At 49.2% G+C, this 24592-nt stretch overlaps 1 long non-coding RNA gene across 3 annotated transcripts; it reads left to right on the top strand.

The window, feature by feature from the left end:
- Positions 1-255: 255 nt before the first annotated feature.
- On the top strand, positions 256-21692 carry LOC147347810 (uncharacterized). 3 transcript variants are annotated; one of them, XR_015152811.1, is made up of 4 exons: positions 256-464; positions 892-1054; positions 19978-20054; positions 20790-21692. It is a non-coding gene; the product is annotated as an uncharacterized LOC147347810 (long non-coding RNA). The 3 variants fall into 3 exon arrangements; XR_015152812.1 differs by lacking the exon at positions 892-1054; XR_015152813.1 differs by lacking the exons at positions 19978-20054; positions 20790-21692 and adding an exon at positions 6427-7174.
- Positions 21693-24592: the final 2900 nt, after the last annotated feature.

Below are 24592 nucleotides of genomic sequence, written 5' to 3' on the forward strand. Positions count from 1 at the left end.
ACTCAATCAGGATTTCCCAGACAATGTTCTATAGACTCCAAGAGATGGCAGCGGGTTTAAGAGGAAAAAGATTTCCATGATTAAGTCTTGAAAATGATGCCTGAAACAGGGTTAAAACAGGTTTCTTCACTGCCACTCTTCTGGGTCTTTGATAATGTAATATGCATGACTGACATCCAAAAGTGGACATTAGTGTTGCCCAAGGAAGGCTGGCCCAAGGCCTCTGGGTCTCTCCCAGTTCGGAGTGGTTTCATATTCTATGGAGGCTGTAGGAATGAATGACACAGAAGCTGGCAGACTGGGATGACTCCATAAGGCAATGGGAGACATTGTCCCTGTGTTGTCAAGGGCTGGAGGCAATTGTTGCCTCTACCAGCTACTCTGAAACAATGTGCCAGAGCAGGTGGCCACCTGGGCTGTGGGAGTCAAGAGGATGCTTTTCTGAGCTCATCTAACCTGGAAAGGTAATAGCCTCTTGTGAGCAATTTCCAGCCACATCTCTGAATTTCTTCTCTTCCCTAGACAGCTTGCCTTTCAGGGCATTGTGCCAGGCACACAGAGAACACTCCTGTCCTCTGACCTCTTATAGCATTTTGAGAACTAAGATTTTTCCTGAGCCAAGAATATGTGGAGTATAAGAGGAGTCCTGTTTTCATGACTGTTGTTGTTTTTTTTCCCCCTGCCCCTGGATTCCTTATGATAACCTCATTATACTATCCTTGGGATCAACCAAGGTAGTGAAAGTCATTCAATTGTGTCCGACTCTTTGTGACCCCATGGACTATACAGTCCATGGAATTCTCCAGGCCAGAATACTGGAGTGGGTAGCCTTTCCCTTCTCCAAGGGATCTTCCTAACCCAGGGATCAAACCCAGGTCTCCTGCATTGCAGGCAGATTCTTTATCAGCTGAGCCACCAGGGGAGCCCAAGAATACTGGAGTGGGTAGCCCAAATCCTCTCCAGCAAATCTTCCTGACCCAGGAATCAACCCGGGGTCTCCTGCATTGCAGGCGGATTCTTTACCAACTGAGCTGTCAGGGAAGCTCCAACCAAGGTATGTGTATCTATTATCTATCTATCAAACATCTATATCTATGCATCCATCTATTTATCATCTATATCTATCTATGTACCTGTCCATCTATCTATCATTTGTCTATATCTAGCAGAGACATTACTTTGCCAACAAAGGTCCATCTAGTCAAGGCTATGGTTTTTCCTGTGGTCATGTATGGGTGTGAGAGTTGGACTGTGAAGAAGGCTGAGCGCCGAAGAATTGATGCTTCTGAACTGTGGTGTTGGAGAAGACTCTTGAGAGTCCCTTGGACTGCAAGGAGATCCAACCAGTCCATTCTGAAGGAGATCAGCCCTGGGATTTCTTTGGAAGGAATGATGCTAAAGCTGAAACTCCAGTACTTTGGTCACCTCATGCAAAGAGTTGACTCATTGGAAAAGACTCTGATGCTGGGAGGGATTGGGGGCAGGAGGAGAAGGGGATGACAGAGGATGAGATGGCTGGATGGCGTCACCGACTGGATGGACGTGAGTCTGAATGAACTCCGGGAGTTGGTGACGGACAGGGAGGCCTGGCGTGCTGCGATTCATGGGGTTGCAAAGAGTCGGACATGATTGAGTGACTGAACTGATCATCTGTCTATCATCTATGTACCTAATCTTTGTGGAGAGGGATCAGTAGGTCCCTTCCCTGAAGCTCTGAGCTCACCTGGCAGTGAGGAAAGAGGGAAGAAGGGTCAGAGGAGAGGGCGTGGGGTGATGACATCCCTGAGCTGGGCAGTGGGTGTGGGCAGCCTGGCCCCAGGTCCTCCCCTTCCAGAAATCCTGGCACACCTTAACTGGGGAGAAGGTGCCTGGCTGCTCATCTACCGGCTAAGGGCCTGGACCCGCCGATAGAGCCTGAAACGCCGGGCGGGTGCTCTGGCTCCTCCTGCCCCTGTGGCTCCTCCTGCCCCTGGTTCCTGCACGGCTTGTCCCCCACCTGCAGGCTCACCCTCTCTCAGCGCCTCTCCTCCCTCACTGGGGCACACCGGGATGATACCTGTCTCTCCCACCATCACAGAGAGACTTAGACTTCTCAGAAGCTACTTCCTTGTCAGGGTCTGTGTGTGTGTGTGAAATAGCTTTACTGAGATAATTTACACATCCACTATTCACCCATTTGCAATCACTGCTATAATCAGTTTTAGGACGTTTTTGTTACTTCGAAGATAAACCTCTTTAACTCCTCTTTAGCTTCCACCCTCCTGTCCCGACATCCCACTCCCCACCAGCCATAAGCAACCGCTACTCTACTTTCTGTTTTATTTAGTAAGCGTGCGTGTGTGCTAAGTTGCTTTGCGTCAGTTGTGTCTGACTCTTTGCAACCCCAGGGGCTGTAGCCCACCAGGCTCCTCTCGCCATGGGATTCCCCAGGCAAGAATACTGGAATGCATTGCCATTCCCTCCTCCAGAGGATTTTCCTGACCCAGGGATCAAACCCACGACTCTCACCTCCTGCTCTGGCAGGTGAGTTCTTTACCAGTAGCGCCACCTGGGAAGCCCCATTTACCAAGCACACAGGGGCAATAAATGAAAACCCTTTCTCTTGCAGTGGAAACTACACTCACTGTCAGCTGCATAGGAATTGTGCCCCCAAAATCAGCTCAGTAAGACAGAGGTGGGGGAGGCTCCATGTGTGAACACTGGGAGGTCAGAGGTCACAGAAGCCTAAAGATCATGGTTCCTTCTTCTGCTTCCTGTGCCAGGGGACTCAGGAGACATTTCTTGCCCCAAACTTTCCTCCTCGTGACTAAGTAAAGGGCTGCTGCCAAGAAGCCGATTACAAAGCAGACATAGGGACCTCCAGGCAGAGCCGGAACTTATATTGTGAGGCGTCAAAGCTGCAGGAAGCTTGCTCACTTAGGGCCCATTTAGCCCCATTCTGTGGATGTGGGAACTGAGGCTCAGAGAGCATCAAGACAGGACTGGAATCCAGATACCTGTGAATCCTGGACTCCATTCTCTTGACAGAACAAAAAGCATTTCGTCCAAGTGTATGGCGAGTCAGACCAGGCTAGAAGGGTTGAAAAGGAAATCTGCAGAAGGTGCCACTTAAGCACGGAGAAAAGGCACTGCTGTCTCATGATTAGAAAATGAAGCATCTTCTGGAAGCCTCTCCCCTCGAGCTATGTTCGCAATGGAGGGCATTGTGGGGAACATCAGGAGGCTTTCAGGAGGGGTCGGGTTCAATTGTGGCTCAGGTGATAAAGAGCCTGCCTGCCGATGTAAGAGATGCGGGTTTGATCCCTGGGTCAGGAAGATCCCCTGGAGAAGGAAACAGCAGCCCACTCCAGTATTCTTGCCTAGGAAATCTCATGAACAGAGGAGCCTGGTGGGCTGGAGTCCATGGGGTCACAAAGAGTTGGACACGACTTAGCAAAAGCAGCAACAGTGTGTTCAACTAGGTTTGCGTTTTAGAGAGGAGACATTATGGCGTTCAGCTGTCCCACGTAGGGGAGGTACCCGGCGGGGCAGGAGGGGATCCACTTGGGGTGACCGATGATGGTGGCCTGGTACAGAGGCAGTGAATTTGCATGCAGGAGTTTCAGAGTTTTTCTAAATTTAGTTTGGATGCTTTTAGTCATGGAAAGTCTTTTAATTTTCCTTGGACACTCAGATGAGCTTACAAAACAACATTTTCAGTGTAAAAGCATCAGACACATGTGGGTCACTTCAGTTCCTCCCCGGCCACACTCCAAAGAAGTGGGTTTGCAACTTTTAGAAAACTGGTGCTTGGCAGCCGTACACAGATAAAGTATTCACGAAGAGTCATCTGTTGGTGCTTTGACTTTTAAAATCTGTTCCAAAAAAAAGAAGACTAGGACACGGCCTTGGGCTCAACTTTCCCGTGAAATGAAGCAGAGTGTGTGCTGAGTGACTCTCTTGCCCCCAGAAAAAAATCCTTGTGGGGAGGACAGGATGAAAATGAAAGTCAATGAGGCCTAATTCCTACCCCGTGCAACTTACAATGAAGTTGGATAATGAAATGACACACACGGGACCACTGACTATGTAATTAAGTGCTAGGGATACTGTTACTGGCTTGAAATAAAGTGATACTTTATGGCCAGCAGGGAGCTGAGTAGCTGGAGTTGCCTGGAGGAGGTAGGCTCGGAGTAGCTCAGAATGACTGTGCGTGCGTGTGTGCTAAGCTGCTTCCGGCGTGTCTGACTCTTTGTGACCCCATGGACTGTAGCCCGCCAGGCTCCTCTGTCCCTGGGATTCTCCAGGCAAGAATACAGGAGTGGGCTGCCACATGTCCCTCCAGGGGATCTTACTGACACAGGGGTTGAACCCGCGCTTCTTACCTCTCCAGAGAAGACGGGGAGGGCGAGCCCTGAGGGTGGGGAGCACACGGGGCTGGACTGAGGGCATCATCCTGAGTGCTCTGGACCAGGTTAGTGCTCCCACCAGACAGAGCCGCAGGGCACAAAGATGGAGAAGAGGAGACTGAAGGCTCGAAGGAGCCCAGGAACCTCTTCTTAAGCAAAGAGTATACTGTTTTGAGTGATGACTCCACGTCCTTTTGAAGTGTTTAGTGTTTAACGCTCCTGGGCTGAGAGTTTGGAAAGGAAATGCAGCCCTGGTCTTGGCACGGTTTCACAGAGACAGGGAGGCTTGTAGGGGGCTCCCCTGTCCCCCAAAGAGGAAGAGCCCCTCTTCCCATCCTGATGCGTGTCCAGAGCCACTGAAAAGAGACACGTCCTTTCCCAGGAGCTCTGCTGTGTCCAGACAGGCTGAGGGACTTTAAGGAGGAAGGGATTTATCTCCGCCTTTGCCAGCCCTCTCCACTCCGGGGCTTCCTTGACGGACGGCATGAGACGTAGTTACTGCCTCTACTGGGTCACCTGTCTCTCCCTACGTATATGAATTTTTGGCAGGTTCAAAACCATATTTTTAACCCATTTTGATTGGCCTGCATATCTCCCAGGTGTCACCTGGGGCCCTGGGAAGAACCGTGTAGTGGCAGAAACCTGGAACATCTACCTGGAGCCTGCAAGCCCGGAAGTGAAGGGCGTCCTTGGCTTTCATCTTGAAGCCTTTTCAGAGCCTTCATGGTGAAGCCTGTAGCCAAGGAGACATGCCCTTCCCAGGGTCTCAAAGTTGTCCGAATCTGAGAACATCTTTGATACGTGATAAAACTGCTTTCCATGTGTCTCCTTTGAAAGAAATCAAAATAAGCCCATATCTGTGCACTAGACTTGCCCGTTGAATGCGTGTTTCTTAGTCAGGGTACTATTTAATGGTCAGGATGTACTGGGTTATCCTACAGCAAATCCCCTCCCACCCCCATCAAGTCTCAATGGCTTAAAGCCCGAAAGGTTTACTTCTCTTTCTTACTACATATCCACTACGAGTGGGCACCAGGGCTCTTCTCCATGCCAGCCTCACCCCAGGACTGGGGCAGCCAGACCGAGCACCGAGCCCAGGTCTGCTGTTCCCCAGGCCAGACGTAAAGAGCATCCTGGTGAATCGCCATGCTTCCTAGGGCTCCTGTCTGGACCCAGGTCACCTCTGTGTGCATTGCTTTGGTCTCAGCCAGACCCCAGGCCACTTCTCACTTTACAGTGGGCAAGAGTGGTAGACCATGGGGTAAGGAGACTGGAAATTCGGTGACTCTCAAACCGTGCGACCTCTGAAAGGTGGGGATGCAGTGACGATATGGCCTGGAAACCAGAAGGCCAGTGATTTTGTGTCATTAACTCTTGCCTGTAGGTAAATCATATAACTTCCAAGAGATCTCGTTCCTTTTCCTTAAAGCGGGGAACTGGGTAGGGAGGGATGGAGAATGGAACGGAAAACCCCCTTGTGTCTGGTCTGCCTCGTGGTAATGCTGTGTGATTGGAAATAAGATGAGGCCCAGAGAGTGAAACAGGAGGGAAAAGCAGCAGAAGCGTTTTCATGACGGCCGAGAAGGCACCAGGGTACTGCAGCCCCAAGGTTGTCCTGGGCAGCTTCGTGCTTAAAATAAGGCTGCATGTATGCTCAGTCATGTCCGACTCTGCGACCCCATGGACTATAGCCCTCCAGGCTCCTCTGCCACAGAACTCTCCAGGCAAGAATACCGGAGTGGGTTGCCATGCCCTTCTCTAGGGGATCTTCCTGACCCAGGGATGGAACCTGTGTCTCTTGCATCTCTGCCATGGCAGGGGGACTCTTTACTCTTTACCAGTATGCCACCTGGGAAGCCCAGGATAAGGCTTCAGGTGACAGGAAAGCCAGCATAGCTGTGGCTTCAATAGGCTGGACGTTGGTCTCTCAGAGCTGAGGGGCTCGCAGCCCAGGATGGGCAGGAAGGCTCCAGATTCTGGGGTCTCTGGCTCCCCCTACCTTGCTTCATTGCCATCCCCTGAGTGTTTCCTGTTTCAGACCAGGTTCCCTGGGATCCAGAACTTGAGGCCGAGGCAAATGCATCCGTGCTCAGTGGTGAGTGTGACCCCAGGAAGGGAGGCGGACGATGAGGCCGAGGAGGGAGGGAGACATGCAGGGCTGGAGGCTATGCCGTTCAGCTTTCAGCAGATGCAGCCAGAGGTGTTGTGTCATGGGAGGGTTTCCTGAAAGGCCCCGGAGGAGAGAAGAATCTGTGGGCCAGGGCCTCCTTCCTGTTGGTCCACATGCACTCCACAGGGTGTCAGGACCCCACCTTCCTCGCAGCAGCTGTCTGCATCTCCTGCTCAGGAAAGCACGAGGCCTGTACATCAGTGGAAGTGTCCTCAGTGTGAATGAAGGCATGTGGGGCTAGGCAGAGAGCGAGCGGCAGCCCGAGGGGACTCCTGACCTGAAATTGTCCATCTGCACCCCGACAGATCTGGCCAGGTACAACTCCTGGAGAGCAGACCTCCTAGTCTCGTGAGCAGCAGTGGGAAAGCTGTGGGGCAGGAGGGGAGGGGCCTGGAGCAACGGAACCTCTGCTGCGATGGGTCTGGCCCCACCCAGCAGGAAAAGGAAAAAAGTTAGGCACCATGACCTTGGCTGCCACGAGGTGGGCTGGAAATTAAGGCCAAACCAAGAATCTATAGCCCCTTGGGCCATTAGGTCTCCTAGGGGAGCAAGCCTGTTAGAGATACAGTTCCCTGGGGGTGGACTGGCTTTGTGCCCCCTCCCCTCCATGCATCACGACCAACTCCCCCGGAGTTGCCTGGACCCAACCCGCACAGCATCCCAGCCAGTCCAGCCTCTGCTGGTGAGCTGCATCCTCCTTCCGCCCCAGGAGGAGCGGGGCTCCACCGCCGACCTCAGCCCAGCAGGACGCCGTGACGCCGTCACAGCAGAAGCATCCACTGAGCCCCGGGCTGCATCGCGGGGTGTGTCCGGCACCAGGAAGGGCCTCTGCTCTCGCTGGGTCCCCCGCCTGAGGCTGTGGGAATCAGGGAGGGGCCTTTGGGCCGGTGAGCAGGAAGTGACAGGAGACACTGAATCATCGGCTCCCTGAGGGCAGTGCCACGGCCTGCTGAGAAGGGGCTCAGACCCCGGGTCCCCCGTCACTGAGCTGCTTCTGCCCGTGACAAACTCTCTGAGTCCCGATTTCCACATCTGTAGGAGGAGGGTGATGTAGACCACACGGGGTTGGAGGAGAGGCCCCGGCTCGTCCTGAGTAATGTCTGGTTCTTCCTGCCCCCGTGGCCTGATTCCTTGCAGGCGGGCAGCTTGATGGGGCCCCATCAGATACAGTCAGACCCTGCAACACCCCGCACGTGCTAAGGTCCCTGGCACAGCCAGTGTGCAGGACCACGGGCTTCCCAGGTGCTCAGCGGGGCCAGCAGCTGGCAGCGCCCTTCTGTGTGTGTGGCGATTACAGACCCCAGCAGCTGGGAGGGCAGGTGTGCTGGGCACAAGAAAGGGGCTTGGGGCAGCTGACCCCACCGTCCGCCACTCCCTCACCTCCGGGAGCCTCTGCTTCCCCTCAGAGGGTGTGGGGACCCCAGGATGGTGCCTGGGAGGCAGACTGCAGCCCCAAGACAGCCTGGTCCCACCAGAGCATCTGGTCTCAGATGCTCTGAGCAGCCCCCCTCAACCATCTCAGCAGCGAGCCTGGGTCAGAACACCCCCCGACCTGTACCCCGTTCCTTTACTGCTTTCCTTGGCATTCCCTCAAATCTTTTCCCTTTAAACTATTTTTTTTTTTGGATGTGGACCATTTTTGAAGTCTTTATTGAATTTGTTACAATACTGCTTCTGTTATATGTTTCGATTTTCTGACCTTGAGGCGCGTGGAATCTTAGTTCCTCTGCCCGGGTACGAACTTGCACCCCTCAACTGGCAGGGAAGTCCCTAAACCCTTAAATTAAAGAAGAATGTCCCTCACCTGCTTCCCCGCAGCAAGGAAACAAGTTCCTGGCCCGCATAAAGGCCACCCTGAGCCTGCAGGGAGTGATGATGGCTCTGCTATCCACCTGCTGGTGAGGTGAGGACCTCTCGTGGTTTCCTGAGGTGGCTGCCTTATTTCTTCCTGAAGGGGGCAGGGTGACAGTCCCAAGGAGTCGGGTGTGGGGTAGGGAGCCCAGCGTGTGGATGGGGTGATGGCACTGGGTGCAGAGGGCAGGGGGTGGGGCTGGGCAGCGTGATGCCCCCCTGGGCTGAGCGGAGCAGGGTTTGCAGAGTGGGGAGACAGTGGGGGTGAGGCGAGCCACTGAGGTCGCCTCATCCCAGGGGCGCAGGGAGAAGCGTGTGGCGGGTGACGAGGCTGCGGCTGAGTCAGTCTTCCGGGAGCTCGAGGGGACGAGGTGGGGGGTGGGGGACAGCAGGGCTGTGAGACTCAGGGAGGGGCTTCGGGGTTGGGTCTGGGCATCTGTGCGGTGTGTGCCCGGCCACAGCCCAAGCCATGCCCGGCCTGGCTCTGCTCCATGACACGCCTTGTTCTGTGGCTTTCAGGTGGATAGGCTAAGGGGGGAACCACCCCAGGCCCAGGGAGGCGGGAGGCGGGAGGCGGGGGCGTCACGTGCTCATGTCTGCCCCGGCCTCGGCTGGCTCCTGGAGGCAGCATGTGCTGTGGCCTTTCCAGTTCCCCCCGACCCTTCTTGTCTCCCCTGCAGCCCCTCCTGCTCCCACCACCTCCTTCCTGCTCTGCATGGGTTGCGGCCACACTCTGGTGCCTTCGTGCGGTTTTTCTTCTTTCCCTCACTGCTCCTGGTCAGGGGCCGGGAGGAGGCAGCATCGCCGGCCTGCCAAGTGGAGACGAGATGCATCAAATGGCCTCTTTCCCCTTTTCTGCCCCAGAGAGCGGGAGTCTCCCACGTGTCATCTCCCGCACATCCTGTGAGCACAGCACAGTCGTCCAAACCCCGGACACGATTGAAGGCAACAGGCCCGGGGGTGGGGGACAGGCCCAAATGGCCTCAATCTTGCCAACGCCCAGGGCCACGGTGCTCTTAGGCCTGGGAAGTGATGTTTCCGGTTCCAGTCTCTTCTTCCTGTTTTACCAGTTGATCCTTGAGGCTGGACAGGACCAGGCAACTTGAAATGCTCACTTCTGCTTTTAAAACAGAAAACCCAACAGAAACCACTGTCCAGCGATCTCCCAGCCAATCAGAGAGCAGAGTCAGGGACCGGGGCCCACGCCTGGCCACCACCAGGCTGAGCCAGCGTGGTCAGGCCACCGAGTCTTTCACGGCCCTGGTTTCCACTCTTGTATGTTGGCCAGAGTGGATGGTGTTTCTCCAAGGCATCTCTGTTTTTCAGTCTGATGATGCCCAGTACCAGAAACATTAATGTGGTCAAACATCACCAAAAAAAAAAAAAAAAAAGATGCAACTCCTCTGCTTTTTTTTTAATGCAAGTGTTTTATTTTCAAAAGTGACTTGAAAAATGCAGTTGTTCCAAAGAGATGAATAGTTTCTTGTTCCATAAAAGGGGCCAGGACTGGTGTGACTTGTTCAGTTGTTAAGTTGTATCCGACTCTTGGCAACCCCATGGACTGCAGCAGGCTAGGCTCTTCTGTCCTGCACCATCTCCTGGAATTTGCTCAGATTCACATCCATTGAGTTGGTGATGATACCTAACCATTGCATCCTCTGCCCTTTCCTTCTTCTTTTGCCTTCAATCTTTCCCAGCTTCGAGGTCTTTTCCAATGAGTTGGCTCTTTCCATCAGGGTGCCAAAGTACTGGAGCTTCAGCCTCAGTCCTTCCAATGAATATTCAGGACTGATTTCTTTTAGGATTGACTGGTTTGAACTCCTTGCAGTCCAAGGGACTCTCAAGAGTCTTCTCCAGCACCACAATTTGAAAGCATGAATTCTTTGGCACTCAGCCTTCTTTATGGCCCAACTCTCACCATACATGACTACTGGAAAAACCAGAGCTTTAACTATATGGACCTTTGTCGGCAAAGTGATGTCTCTGCTTTTTAATCTGCCTCTATCTCCTCCCCATTTCAGAGATCAGCTCCCCTTAGGGAACAAGCAAGGGAACCTGTTACTTGTTTTCATTCTCTTTCTGCAGCATGAGTCCCAATACAGCCTTGCCTGAATTTCTCCTCTGCCCTCGTATCAATTCCATTGATCAAAGAGTCCAAGAACCGGGATGGTAACACTATGCTGCTGCTGCTGCGTCGCTTCAGTTGTGTCCGACTCTGTGCGACTCCATAGACAGCAGCCCACCAGGCTCTCCCATCCCCGGGATTCTCCAGGCAGGAACACCGGAGTGGGTTGCCATTTCCTTTTCCAATACATGAAAGTGAAAAGAGAAAGTGAAGTCGCTCAGTCGTGTCTGACGATTCACGACCCCATGGACTGAAGCCCACCAGGCTCCTCCGTCCATGGGATTTTCCAGGCAAGAGTACTGTAGTGGGGTGCCATCACATACAAATATTAAATTTATAGTGAGATCCTGTATTGGGCCTCAAAAGTCTTGCCTTTTGACTTGGTCATTCACGAGGTTCTCCATTGGACGGATGTTTTGTGCACACCTGTTAATCAATGACCGCAGCCCAAGGACTTTGCACAGCTGAGCTCCCCTCACCACCACCCCGAGCAGCTGGCACCACGCTCTCCAGTTTAGAGACGAAGAAGTGGAGGTTCCCTCGAATCACATGCAGCAGAGCCAGGCTTGAGTGCTGAGTCATCGTGTGCTCCATATTGACCGGCTTGCTCCATGGGCAAGGAGGTTGCCTCAAGGCTTTGTAATTAGTGGGGCACACAGGAAATGCACGAAATATCACACGATGATACGGAATATAACTGGAGTCCTAAGCATAGATAAATGGTTAAATAAATAAATTCAGACTTAAGAGAGAATTTTAGCTGAGAGCCTTGGAGGATGTCACCAAGGTGAGCTGGACATGTGGGCTCAGCGTGGGAAGGGGCGGAGCTAAGAAAGGGGAGGGTCCTGTGTGGGATGCAAGGTGGCAGGGGGCTCGGAGGGGGAGTTCCCTGGTGGTCCAGAGGTTAGAACTCCATGCTTCCAATGTAGGGGCCATAGATTCGATCCCTGTAACGGGATTTCAGATCCTGCAAGCCACGAGGGCTGGCCAAAGAAAAAAAGATAGTGCTGCTATGTTTTGATGTGTTAATTTTAAACTCTATTTATTGTCTTCCAGTCCTGACCTTCTAGCTCTCTCTGCTGGACGCTGTCTGTCTGTCTCCTGCAGAAGTCTTCTTCTTAACCCTGGGTGTTCCTCGGGACGCTGACCTTTGTGGATGAGGTGGACAGCCTCCCTCCTCCTCCGGCTTCGTGCTGGTTAGTGGAGGCCTCAGCAGGTGACTGGATTCTAAGGGAATGGAAGGCGGGGAGTGGGGCTATTTCTTCCTCTGGATAAGAGCCCACCCCCGCCTCCTGGCAGGCTGCCCTAACTGCTGCTCTGATCACTGCCCCTCACCTGGCCCTTGAACTCTCAGGTCTGAGGGTGGCAGGGACTGCCTGCTACTGTTAGCTCGATGCTTCACTGTTTCCCTAACCACTGCTCACACCTTTGTAAACAGGTCCTGTATTGTATTTTAATACATTTAGCCCTACCCTACCCCTACGGGCTATATTGCTTTTGTCGCTGTTACTATAACGCTTACATTTTGAAACTGTTTAAACAGTGCTGACTGCATAGCCCAGTGGTGAGTTATGAATTACTTTTCCTTACTGAACAACTTTTTGGTTTTGGTGCCTTTAACTGTGTCCTTTAAAAAATGCTTTCGTTTTCTATCTATCTGCCTCAGTGTCTATGTCCTTGGCCTACCTTCAGCAAGAATCTTGTTAGGTTGAATTATCAAGCACTCCCCCATCCTTACCCTGCCACCCCTGAGGCTTCTGAGTGATTTTCCATCCACTGACCCCTCACTCTGCTCCGTGGGTATACATCCCCACTCCTTACTGTATTTGGAGCTGAGCTTCATTTTCCTCTTAAATTGCATTTCTTTACCATTTTAACAAGCACCAGAATAATTTTTTCTTTAACATTGGCCTTCAAGAAACCATTCAGTCAGTGGCTGAACTGGGCATGAAAAAGCCAGTTTTGCCTTAAGAATGCTTTCAGTGACCTATAAACGTGGCATGGAGGTGGCTCAGTGGTAAAGAATCCACCTGCCCACGCAGGAGACGCAAGAGATATGGGTTCCTTCCCTGGGTTGGGAAGGTCCCCTGGAGGAGGGCGTGGCAACCCCCTCCAGTATTCTTACCTGGGAGATTCCACCGACAGAGGCACCTGGAGGGCTACAGTCCACGGTGCTGAAGAGAGTCGGACACGACTGAACTTGCACGCACAGAGCACAGAAGGTGGTTTTCCAGGGCATGGTTCTTCCAAACTGTGAGCTGCAACCTGTTTGCTTAGTCACAATCAACATTCAAAACAAGAATTCGGGTAGGTTAGAGAACACAATTGTGCATTGCCTGCAGCTGAGGCAAGTGTTGACTCAGGAAACCTTGCTTCAGTTTCTGTGTCTGGATACAAGGTCAAGGTGAAACCAGTAAGGTCTGAAAACCACTGGTCTAGGAAGTAGACTTTAAAAAAAAAATTATTATAGTAGAGTTGATTTACAATATTGTGTTAGTTTCTGCTGTAACGCAAAGTGAATCAGTTATACACATACATACATCCACTCTTTTTTAGATGATTTTCCCATATGGGTCACTACAGAGTGTTGAGTAGAGTTCCCTGTGCTCTACAGGAGGTCCTTACTGGTTATCCCTTTCATATATAGTAATGTGTACATATCTATTCCAATCTTGGGGACCTAAGGGAAGAGAACCTGATTTAACTTTTTATTGCCTCTTGGTGAGAGGGGGGAATTGTGCAGTAAAGGATAACTGGCAAGATTTGATTTCTGGAATCACAATCTATGTAAAACTAACCTAGACAGCTTATTAAAAAACAGAGACATTACTTTGCCAACAAAGGTCCATCTAGTCAAGGCTATGGTTTTTCCAGTAGTCATGTATGGATGTGAGAGTTGGACTGTGAAGAAAGCTGAGCACCAAAGAATTGATGTTTTTGAACTAGGGTGTTGGAGAAGACTCTTGAGAGTCCCTTGGACTGCAAGGGGATCCAACCAGTCCATCCTAAAGGAGATCAGTCCTGGGTGTTCATTGGAAGGACTGATGTTGAAGCTGAAACTCCAATACTTTGGCCACCTGATGCGAAGAGCTGGCTCATTGGAAAAGACTCTGATGCTGGGAAAGATTGAAGGCAGGAGGAGAAGGGGACGACAGGATGAGATGGTGGGATGGTATCACTGACTCAATGGGCTTGAGTCTGAGTAAACTCCGGGAGTTGGTGATGGACAGGGAGGCCTGGAGTGCTGCCGTCCGTGGGGTTGCAAAGAGCCAGACATGACTGAGCGACTGAACTGAACTGAATCCTATAGGTGATTCTGTGGAAGAAGGATAAGGATTCACAAGGCCATTGGAAACCCTGTGGCCAGCACGTCTGCAGGAATTCTGCTGGCCGAGATTTAGAGGGATCCACACCCCAGAGCCTTCCCAGTTCAGTTTTGTACGGGAGCAGAACTCAGGCTCTGACGGCTCTGGAGCCCTGGGAGAGTGCAGACCTGAGAGATGGTCAGGCGGAGCTCAGGTGAGCTTTCACTGGAGCTTAGAACCCCCTGGGGCCTTCTGGGATCCCTGAGACAGGGTTTCACGATGGGTGGGGACATGAAGGGCCTCGGTGAGCTTGGTTCTCTACCAACGATTGAAAGTAGTTGATCTTACTAATAAATAGGAGAGTCTCTTGTCTCAGCATTTATTGTAACATTGTCCTTTCGTCTAAGCCAAAGACTCGATTGGTGAATCTATGTAGAATGAAGAATCAGAGGGAGAATCTCCTTGGTGGTCCAGTGGCTAAGACCTGGTGCTCCTGAAGCAGGGGCCCAGGTTTGATCCCTGGCCAAGGAACTAGATCCCACATGCTACAAGTAAGACCCAGTACAGCCAAATAAATAAATTACAAAAAAAAAAAAGAATCAGATGATGTCCCCTTGCTTCTTCTGTGGCAAAAAAGCATATAAAGCCTGCTGCTGCTAAGTCACTTCAGTCGTGTCTGACTCTGTGTGACCCCACAGACGGCAGCCCACCAGGCCCCCCCGTCCCTGGGATTCTCCAGGCAAGAACACTGGAGTGGGTTGCCATTTCCTTCTCCAATGCATGAAAGTGAAAAGTGAAAGGGAAGTCGCTCAGTCGTGTCTGACCCTCAGCGACCCCATGGACTGCAGCCTTCCAGGCTCCTCCATCCATAGGATTTTCCAGGCAAGAGTACTGGAGTGGGGTGCCATTGCCTTCTCCGTATAAAGCCTGCAACTAACCTAAAATACTTTACTGTTAAAAAAAAAAAACAAAAAAAAACAGACGAGGAAACAAAAAATTCTAATACATGGAACAAACTTAAGTAAGGATTGGATCAGCAGACTCATCTTTAATCCAAGAATGTTCTCTGCTTTGTAACTGGCAATCAAGTGCCTCGAGGCATCCCTCCTTTCCTTCAACGGAATTAAATTTGATTCTAGGGGAATGATGGAATAACAGTATTTTTGAATTCTGTTTGGTTAAGGTTGGAAAGTAAGTGACTCTAGACAGCTAAGTGCTAGGGGAATCTTTTATCCACGAGAAGACAAAGGTTTTGCATTTGGTTGCCCGTGGTGTGAATGTCTGCATTCTATTTAAATTGTTGTTTAATTATTGATTGTTCAGCACTTGTTTCGCAGCCAGACTCCCTAGAGGGGGAGTTTCCTTTGCTACAGAGCTCTCCCTGAGAAGCCGGGAGGATCGGACTGCTCAGGAGTTAGCTGGCATCTCTCAAGTGCGAGGTGATGCCCACACAGCAATGGTGGTAATAAACAGCCGTGTATAACAAGAGATGATGCAGGTTGGCTTTTTGTTTCATGATGAAAGGGGAGAGCAAAGGAGAAGGTGGTTGAAGGGACAGGAATAGAGCCTTTGAACAGGATTTGTCATCCCTCACAGAAGGGCAGTTTTTCTAGACCGAAACTCTTTTTTTAAAGAGAGAGAGAAAGTGCACGCGTGCTCAGTTACTCAGTTGTGTCCCAGACTTTGCGACCCCATGGTCTTTGCAGCTTTGTAACCCACCAGCCTCCTCTGTCCATGGGATTTCCCAGGCAAGAATACTGGAGTGAGTTGCTCTTCCCTCCGCCAGGGGATCTTCTGGACCCAACATCTGGGTTCTGGACGCAGAACCCACGTCTCCTACATCTCCTGCTTCGGCAGGCAGAATTCTCTACCACTAGTGCCCCCGGGAAGTCCAAACACATATTAGCTTCGAAGTCTTCTTGATCCACCTGCATTTCCCCACGAAGAGCGTGTGGCTTCCTTCTCTTCATCTACAGTATTTTATTTATATGTGTGTGCTCAGTCACTCAGTCGTGTCTGACTCTTTGTGACCCCGTGGACTGGAGGCCTCCAGGCTCCTCTGTCCTTGGGATTTCCCAGGCAGGAATACTTCTGTGGGTTGCTAGTCTCTAGGAAACGGGCTATCCTTTCTGAAGGAGGAAAATGTAACATTCATGTGAACTTAGTTTGTTGGTAATGAGTAGCATACAAGACACGACCCAAGAGATGATTTACCCAGGGGCCTAGCTGGCCAGGTAGGGCAAAATACTGACAAGGGACACTATATTCCTTCTTGAAAAAAAGCAAATGGAGAATTTGTCTATTCGTCATTTATCTAGCATCTGCTGTCAGGAATAAGGTTTCCAAATTCCTTTCTCTCAACTTGTCTTAAAAATCATGCATATGTTAAAGTGCAGCTAAAGTGAATTTAGATTTGCATAAGTTTAAAAACATTTTCCCCTTGAAATAATTACAGTCTTCTCTAGGGAGCCATGAAACCATACCTTGTCTGGAGCAGTGTACATTTAGGCTTTAATAATTACTGGATGAGTCAGCACTGGCTGACTTCCCAGGAGGTGGTTCCTACCGTGGGGAATAATTTTCCATTCCTGGGGGGGAGTCCCCTGGGAGACACCCTCTCTGATCATGCGAGTCAGAGGCGTGCTCTGTGCTGCCTCCCTGGCAGCCTTTTGTCACTTCCAGCCACGTTCTGTTGTCTGCGGATGGCAGGATGTCGCTGTGACACACCTCTCCTTTTAGAGGTCAGACTCTTTGCTGAAGGGTCTATGCTTGCCCCTGGAGTTTACTGAAGTAAACTTTGATTACTGTTTTGAAGGGTTAGGGTTCTTGCTTGTCATAACCAGAGACAGAACGCCCTAGCTTCAGAACAAAGTTTTCAGTATTGGATGTCTCACAAGAGACGTGTGTTGGGAGATAACCTGATGTGATTTGAATTTCTGAATAGATATGGAATATTCTTCAATGCAAGTGTTCACCGAAACTCTTCCTAGAGAAGAACTTGCTTTCTGAAAGTTTAAAAGAGAGTAATTTACCTAAGGCAATGCGTTTATTCAACAGATTGGTAAAGAGACTACTTGTTTCTTTCTAAGAAACCTGTTTTTGGACACTGCAGCAGGTACTGTTTGGAAAGAAGTAAAGATTTGGAACTGAGAATTCTGGATAAATGTCTATTGTTGGAAGCATCTTGTAAACCGGCCCCAGACGAAGAGGTACAGGGTGCCCTGAGCAGGTACTGCCTCTTCTCGGTCAGACGGAAATCCGTGATCTGATTAGGGACATAGCTGCATACTTCCTCTTCATTGACTAGCCCTTTCTTAGCTAAGGTTGGGGGGGAAGCTCAAATAAAATGTAGATGCCTCAGTTCAGTTCAGTTCAGTCGCTCAATTGTGTCCGACTCTTTGCGACCCCATGAATTGCAGCACGCCAGGCCTCCCTGTCCATCACCAACTCCCGGAGTTCACTCAGACTCACGTCCATCGAGTCAGTGATGCTATCCAGCCATCTCATCCTCTGTCGTCCTCTTCTCCTCCTGCCCCCAACCCCTCCCAGCATCAGGGTCTTTTCCAATGAGTCAACTCTTCGCATGAGGTGGGCAAAGACACACTGAAATGCATTTGACTTCTTACCATATGGCAGCACCTTGCTCAGGGCTCTCTTTGCCAGCATTTCCTTACAGGGTTTATGACCCTGGAAACAGTTGAATGTAAATTGGGAAGGGTTTGGCAAAGCTCTTGGAATTACTTGCTGTGTTTCCAGCTTTCTATCCCCTATTTACCTTGTCTGTTTCTTCCCAGACATTCCTTTCTCTTCTTCCCAGTCACCCTTTAGGCATTTCATAATTGATGAGCTGTTTGTGCAATAATTGTTATCAGCAAGGGTCATCAATAGATGTCAAACCATTGGATGGAAGGTTATTGGGGACAGGACATGTGCTAAAGTATGCTCCAGAGCTACCTGCTGAGTGGAGGAGAGGAACCTTCCCGATGGAAAGAGCTGATGGTCACCACTTTATTCTTTGTGATCAGATGTGATAGAGCACTTGTAGCAAAGCAGCCTCCCAACAGGAATCTAATCAAGTCTCTGGACCTAGCTTTCAGTTGACAGGAAATACAGGGCAGAGGCTAGGGACAAGGTAGACTGTAGTATGATGAAAACATCAGCCAAGCCAGAATTTGGGAACTTTTATAAAACTGTCCTGGACTCTTGAGAAACACCAATACTAATCCCCTGGAGAAGGGAAAGGCTACCCACTCCAGTATTCTGGCCTGGAGAATTCTATGGGCTGTATAGTCCATGGGGTTGCAAAGAGTTGGACATGACTGAGCGACTTTCACTTCACTTCATGAATAAAAAGTGGGGAGGGACTGTTCTAGATGAAAGGATTTAAAAGAGTGTAAAGAGACATAAGATAGTCCCTTGGACAGCAAGGAGATCAAACCAGTCAATCCTAAAGGAAATCAATCTTGAATTTTCATTGGAAGGACTGATGCCTAAGCTGAAGCTCCAATACTTTGGCCACCTGATGCGAAGAGCTGACTCATGGAAAAGACCCTCGTGCTGGGAAAGACTGGAAGCCAAAGGAGAAGGGGCTGGCAGAGGATGAGATGGTTGAATGGCATCACTGACTCAATGGACATGAGTTTGAGCAAACTCCAGGAGATGGTGAAAGACAGGGTAGTCTGGCGTGCTGCAGTTCATGGGGTCTCAAAGAGTTGGACACAACTTAGTGACTGAACAACAGAGACAAAATGGGGCTTCCCAGGTGGTGCTAGTGGTAAAAAAATCTGCCTGCAAATGCAGGAGATGCAAGAGAAACAGGTTCAATCCCTGGGTCAGGATGATCCCCTGGAGTAGGAAGTGCCAACCACTCCAGCATTCTTGCCTGGGAAATCCCATGGACAGAGGAGCCTGGCAGGCTGCAGTCCATGGGGTCACAGAGTCAGACAGGACTGAAGCAACTTGGCATGGGTATTAGATGATAGTAGGGACTTGTTAATTTTCTTAGATGTGATGCTTAGACAAGGCTTTTCAGAAGAACGTCTGTATTTCTGGGTGGTGCACGTTGAAGCATTTAGGGGCAGCAGTCATGATGCCTGGGCTCTCCACCCATATGGTGTGAGAAAGCCTACGACATGAATACTGACAGACCTTGAGGCTGGAGGATAAATTTTTTTTTTTTAACCCTTGTAAATGAAATCCAGTGCTTGGCTTTTACCTCCACAGGCTCCCAGGATCCTTTTTGTTTTGGGCTCAGTCCAGACGGTTTTCTTCCCTGGACTTGTGGGAGCCCTTGTGGGAGCCGCATTCCTTCACCCATCATTCTTTTCCCCCATTCATCTCTTCTTCCTCATTTTGAAAGTGCTTTCAAAGGCATTTGAGGTTTCTTTTTTTTTAAATTGGAGTATATTTGCTTCACATGCTGTGTTAGTTTCTGCTGTAGAGCAAAGTGGATCAGTTATACGTATACACACGTCTCCTCTTTTTTAGATTTCCTTCCTGTTTAGGTCACCACAGAGCATCAGGTAGAGCTTCTTGTGCAGAGTAGTAGTTTCTCATCAGTTATCTATTTTATACATGAAAAGAAAGTAGAAGTGTTAGTTGCTCAATCATGTCTGACTCTTTGGAACCCCATGGACTGTACCTGCCAGGCTCCTCAGTCCGTGGAATTCTCCAGGCAAGAATACTGGAGTGGGTTGCCATTCCCTTCTCCAGAGGATCTTCCCAACCCAGGGATTGAATCCTCATCTCCTGCATTGCAGGCAGATTTTTCACCATTTGAGTCACCAGGGAAGATGTATATATGTTGGGAGCGGGGTGAATTGGGTGACAGAGGCATTTGGGTTTTTATTTTTTTGATCTTTATTTATTTATTTGGATGCATCAGTCTTAGTTGCAGTACATGGGATCTGGTTCCTGTACCAGGGACTGAATCTGGGCCCCTGCAGTCTTAGCCACTGAACCACCAGGGAAGCCTCTCACTTGAGTTTTGATGAACCTACCTAAGGGGCTTTTCTGTCGACAGGACAGGAGGCACTGAGACATTCTTCGGCAGCCGTGGGCGTGCACATTTGGTGGTGATGATGACCGTGTAGTAAGAGGACATCCACTTACTACTTTATGTGCTTCTTTACATTAAAGGGTCTTCGTGCTCAAAGTGACTGCTTGTTGGGAGAAGGACTCTCTGGTTTCAGTGTCAATGCCGACTGCCGCATTCTGTAAGTCAGGGTCTGTGAACCATCTCGCCCCGGTCCATCGACCCGGATGCCTAAGACTGTTCTATCGGGATTGTGATTTGAGCTCAAGTCTGTGTGGATCCTGGGTTGGAGGTAATCTAGTTGGCTCAGGAGACCACTGTAGGTCTTTCAGGATTGCAGAAATACCATTCTGTTCCAAGAGTGAAGGAACAAACACAGAACTGGCAGCTCTAGTGGATCAGAGACAGAACCTGCCAACCTAATTGCCACCCACACCAGGGAGGCCGACCTTCAGGCAGTTGGGCAAAGCCTGAAGCATCTTGTGAAACAGGCCAGGGGGCCAGTCTTCTGTTCAGAGGGAGCACTCGGAGCAAGGGGAAAGCCAGCCAGTCCAGGGCGTTACGTCGTGAGAGTTTAATGTCTGGTCTTTGTTTCCATTCTTTGTTGTGAGAGTGTGTAATCACCTCGAGAGAGTGACTCAGCACCTCTGCCCCGTCTTTGTAACATCTTCTAACTGGCTGCGTTTCCGGGGTTTGGAAATACATGACTGGAAATTCAGGGTTAAGATGGCAGAGCAAACCCACACATTTATAATCCTTTCCCCGCCTTTACTAAATGAAAATAAACTACTGGCCCATCAGAAAGAAATGAAAGCCCTTCATTAATAAAAGTTCTTGTGTACCTAAGTCAGATTTTACTCTATAATCTCAAACAAAACTTGCATGACACCTGCCCACTGGGCAATGTTCTCCACAGGGCAGAAGAGACGCTTCCTCCTGGGTCATGCCCAAGACCTCAGCACAGGCCTGGATGGAGGCCTGGCGACCGTGCAGACCCGGACACCAAGAGGAGTTTGAGGAAGAGGAATATGGAGTTTAAGGAACAAAATCCACTGATCTTGTTTGGATTCTAACTGGCCGTGGCTTTACTTGGCTGGTGTTCTATGTCCAGGGGTGGGGGTGCAAAAACAGAGGTCCTGGGCCTGCCCTGTCTCTTCTTATCTGAGTCCATTTGTTAAAAGTAAACTTAAAAAATCTCTTGCTTAAAGACACATATAACACGGGATGCGTGAGTAGAGAGTGAGGATCTGAAAGGTTCACTCCAGCTGTGCTGTCCCAGCCTGTGGCAGGCGCATCATCTCCATGTTCTCACTTGAGCAGGGCTCAGTAACACCACCGACCTGGACTTCCCCGCGGGAGTGACTTCTATCAGCCGGAGGGTCCATCCTCATTTGGAAGCTGTGTCTTCATCTCTCAGCTTACAGTGTTGAGGGAGACTCTTGTTGGCGAGCTTGTGAACTCATTGCCCAGCACAAGTCGTCCAGTACTCTGGGTGCCAGTGGGCGCGGGGTTGGGGGAAGGAGATAAGATAGGGAAGTGGGAGGCTGGTGGTGGGAATCCCGGGGTTTGTGGGTCTGCCCCTTTAAGAGACCGCCGTGGGCAGCCAATTAAACAAGTACAGGTTGAAAGCAAGTTGGGTAAAGACCACATTGGTCTCAAGGAAGAGAGAAACATCTCTTCCCAGAACTCATGACCCCTGGGGCCTGTTTAGCCTCCATCCTTCCTTGCACAATACATGATCTTCTAGACATGATTCATTCATGGGAGAGGCTGTAAAACCTCTGCAGAAATGAAATACTGTGACTTTGCTGTTCTTTTATGGAAAGTCTTGGTTGTATTGATTAATTAGTTAATTAACTCATCAGCGTCCATATGTTTATCGAGTGCTATCTACGTGCCAAGCCCTCTGCTCTCCTCCTCAGTAGACAGAGGATGTCAGAGCCTGGACCACATGTGGCTGAGGGATAAGGCAAGGGTCCCAACACCTGGTGAGAATTTTCTAATCTCCCTGGCACTGTCTAGGAGCTTTTCACATATTATCTCATTTAATCCCCCAAGTGTTAGGTGTTATAACTTCCCTGTTGTAGGGATTAAACCAAGGCTCAGAAAGGTAAGTAGCTTTTCCAAGTCACACAGCTATTAAGCGGAGTGACCAGGAATTACACCCAAGAGAGTCTTTTACAACGCTTGTGCTTTTAACACTACTTTTAAAAAATGAAGTACACTTGATTTACAAAGTTGTGTTCGATTCAGGTGTACAGCAAAGTGGTTCAGTTATCCATATATACATTTTGTCAGATTCTTTTCCATTACAGGTTATTACTAGATACTGAATATAGTTTCCTGTGCTATATAGCGGGTCCTTTAGAGCTTCCCTCATAGCTCAGTTGGTAAGGAATCTGCCTGCAATGCAAGAGACTCTAGTTCGATTCCTGGGTTGGGAAGATCCACTGGAGAAGGGATAGGCTACCCACTCCAGTATTCTGGCCTGGAGAACTTCATGGACAGTATAGTTCATGGGGTTGCAAAGGGTCGGACACTACTGAGCGACTTTCAGTTTCACTTTTAAAAAAAATCTATTTTATATAAAATGGCATGCATCTGTTAATCCAAAATTCCTAATTTGGAATAAATTAGGAGTTTAGCACTGTTTCTAATGGCCTCATTCAAAAGCATAAACTCTTCCTGCTCTTAATTCCTATCCTAGTAAGGACTCTTTGGCTCTTGGCAAAGTCACAAATGCAGGCAGGCAGGGGACATTTAATTGAAATACATAGTCTGTAGGCATATGTCTAATTTCCTGCCAGAAATATAATACAGATGCATCAACTTTAAAATAAATTTAAAAAAATACTGTGCCATTCTGATGATTAAGGCATCCTTGAAATAATTAATTTTATAAACCATTAGTGGCTAGAAAGAAACTAAAACATAAAAATATGTTTGAAAAACAAATTCTATCTTTAGAAAAAGTAGAGTTCACAGTGGTCAAAAAAATCAAACCACTATTTTAAGCATTCTTTCAAAATTCTTCCAATGGCTTGTAGATGGACATTGATGTCAAATTAATTTTGGTCCTATAATTAAATATATTGTCATTATCATCTCCTTTATTCTTGAAGGAAATGACATTCTCCACAGTTTTCTCTTGGAGAAATCTCTAGTTCTATAACTCTCTGGCATTAATCTCTAGTTCTAGGTTCCACCTATTTATTTAAATTTATTTTCATGTTTTTTCTCTCATAAGAAGAGACACAGAACTTAAAAAATAATTTAAGTAGTTTGAAAATCAAAAGGTAAATTAAAATATTCAAAAGAATTTTACCCCGTCAGGCTTTTGAATTCAATTAATGAAATATCCTCCTAATGTTGCTTCGTCCAAAATGGCTGTAAAATAACCCTCTTGGAATCTCAATGTGATGACGGGAATGGTTTCAGAACCAGGAAAGCTCTAATGTCACAGAGCAGGTGCTCGAAGGCTCCGTGGGACTCCAGGTTTATAGCTCACCTCAGTCAGCAGGAAGCTGAGAAGTGTCCACAGGGACAAAGGGAGTAGTTATTTCTTCCCACTGGGGTCCTTTCCTCAGCTTGACCTGGCTCCTGCCAACTTTCCAAACCCTCCTTCCACCGCTGCCTCCCTCGCTGTGATCTGCTGCCTGTTCCTCGGCTGTGACCCTGCCAAGCTGGCCCTTCTGCTGGGGCTTCCCTGGGGCTCCTCACTGTCTGGGTTCCCTCTGAGGTCTCTTCTTTGACAGCCCACAGGAAGGCAGACCCTCAGGTCCCTCTACCCCACGGCTCTTTGTATGTGGTCTTAGGACACCACCCTATGAACGGTTAGTCGTTCAGTTGTGTCTGACTCTTTATAACCCTTTGGGCTGTATCCCGCCAGGCTCCTCTGTCCACAGGATTTTTCAGGCAAGAATACTGGAGTGGGTTGCCTTTTCCTCCTCGAGGGGATCTTCTCATCCCAGGGATCGAACCTGCATCCCCTGTGTCTCCTGCATTGCAGGCAGATTCTTTACTTGCTGAGCCATCAGGGAAGCTCTGAATATATCTTGTTTATTGGTTTCCTTACCTGGATTTTGCCTGTTTTTCTTCTCTGAAATGTAAGCTCCATGAAAACAGGAGCTCATGTTTTCTCAGCCCCTAGAACTGTCCTTGCTCCTCGTCATTCAGACAGTGGGTAGTATTCCGAGAGTGTCATATATTCTTCACCTTTTTCTGTGCAGATTTTCTTCTTATATTGGTTACCATACAATAGTTTTGCATACAATGCTTTTCACTCAACTTTGATAAGTAGATTTTTTTACACATTATTTACCCGGATCCCTGAGCACCTCTTTAACGATTGTATACTACTATATTCCACGGTTCTTTACTTCGGCTTACTTGGCTGTCAGTTGACACTTAAGTGATTCCTGATTTTTCGCAGTTGTCAACAACAGGTTCATGTGTGTGTGTTGCCCTGTTGGCTCCGCGCCTCCACGGGTGACTAGATGGAGCCCGCGATACTACAGCATCTCTCAGAGGCCTCACACCTGGTCTGGCTCCATGCAGAGAACAAGCCAGTGTCTAGAGTGCAATTAGCATCTGAATTAGTGACAGGAGGATAAACAGGTGATTATCCCGTTTAACAGCTGTTGAGCAGTACTGAAGAGACACTGTCTGACAGCTTCAGCTTCAAATGTCGGGTTTATCAACAAATGATTAAGAAAAAGA

This window comes from Bos grunniens, chromosome 23, assembly GCF_055505025.1.
Source record: "Bos grunniens cultivar Pamir isolate PY7600 chromosome 23, Bosgru_T2T1.0, whole genome shotgun sequence".
NCBI lineage: Eukaryota > Metazoa > Chordata > Mammalia > Artiodactyla > Bovidae > Bos > Bos grunniens.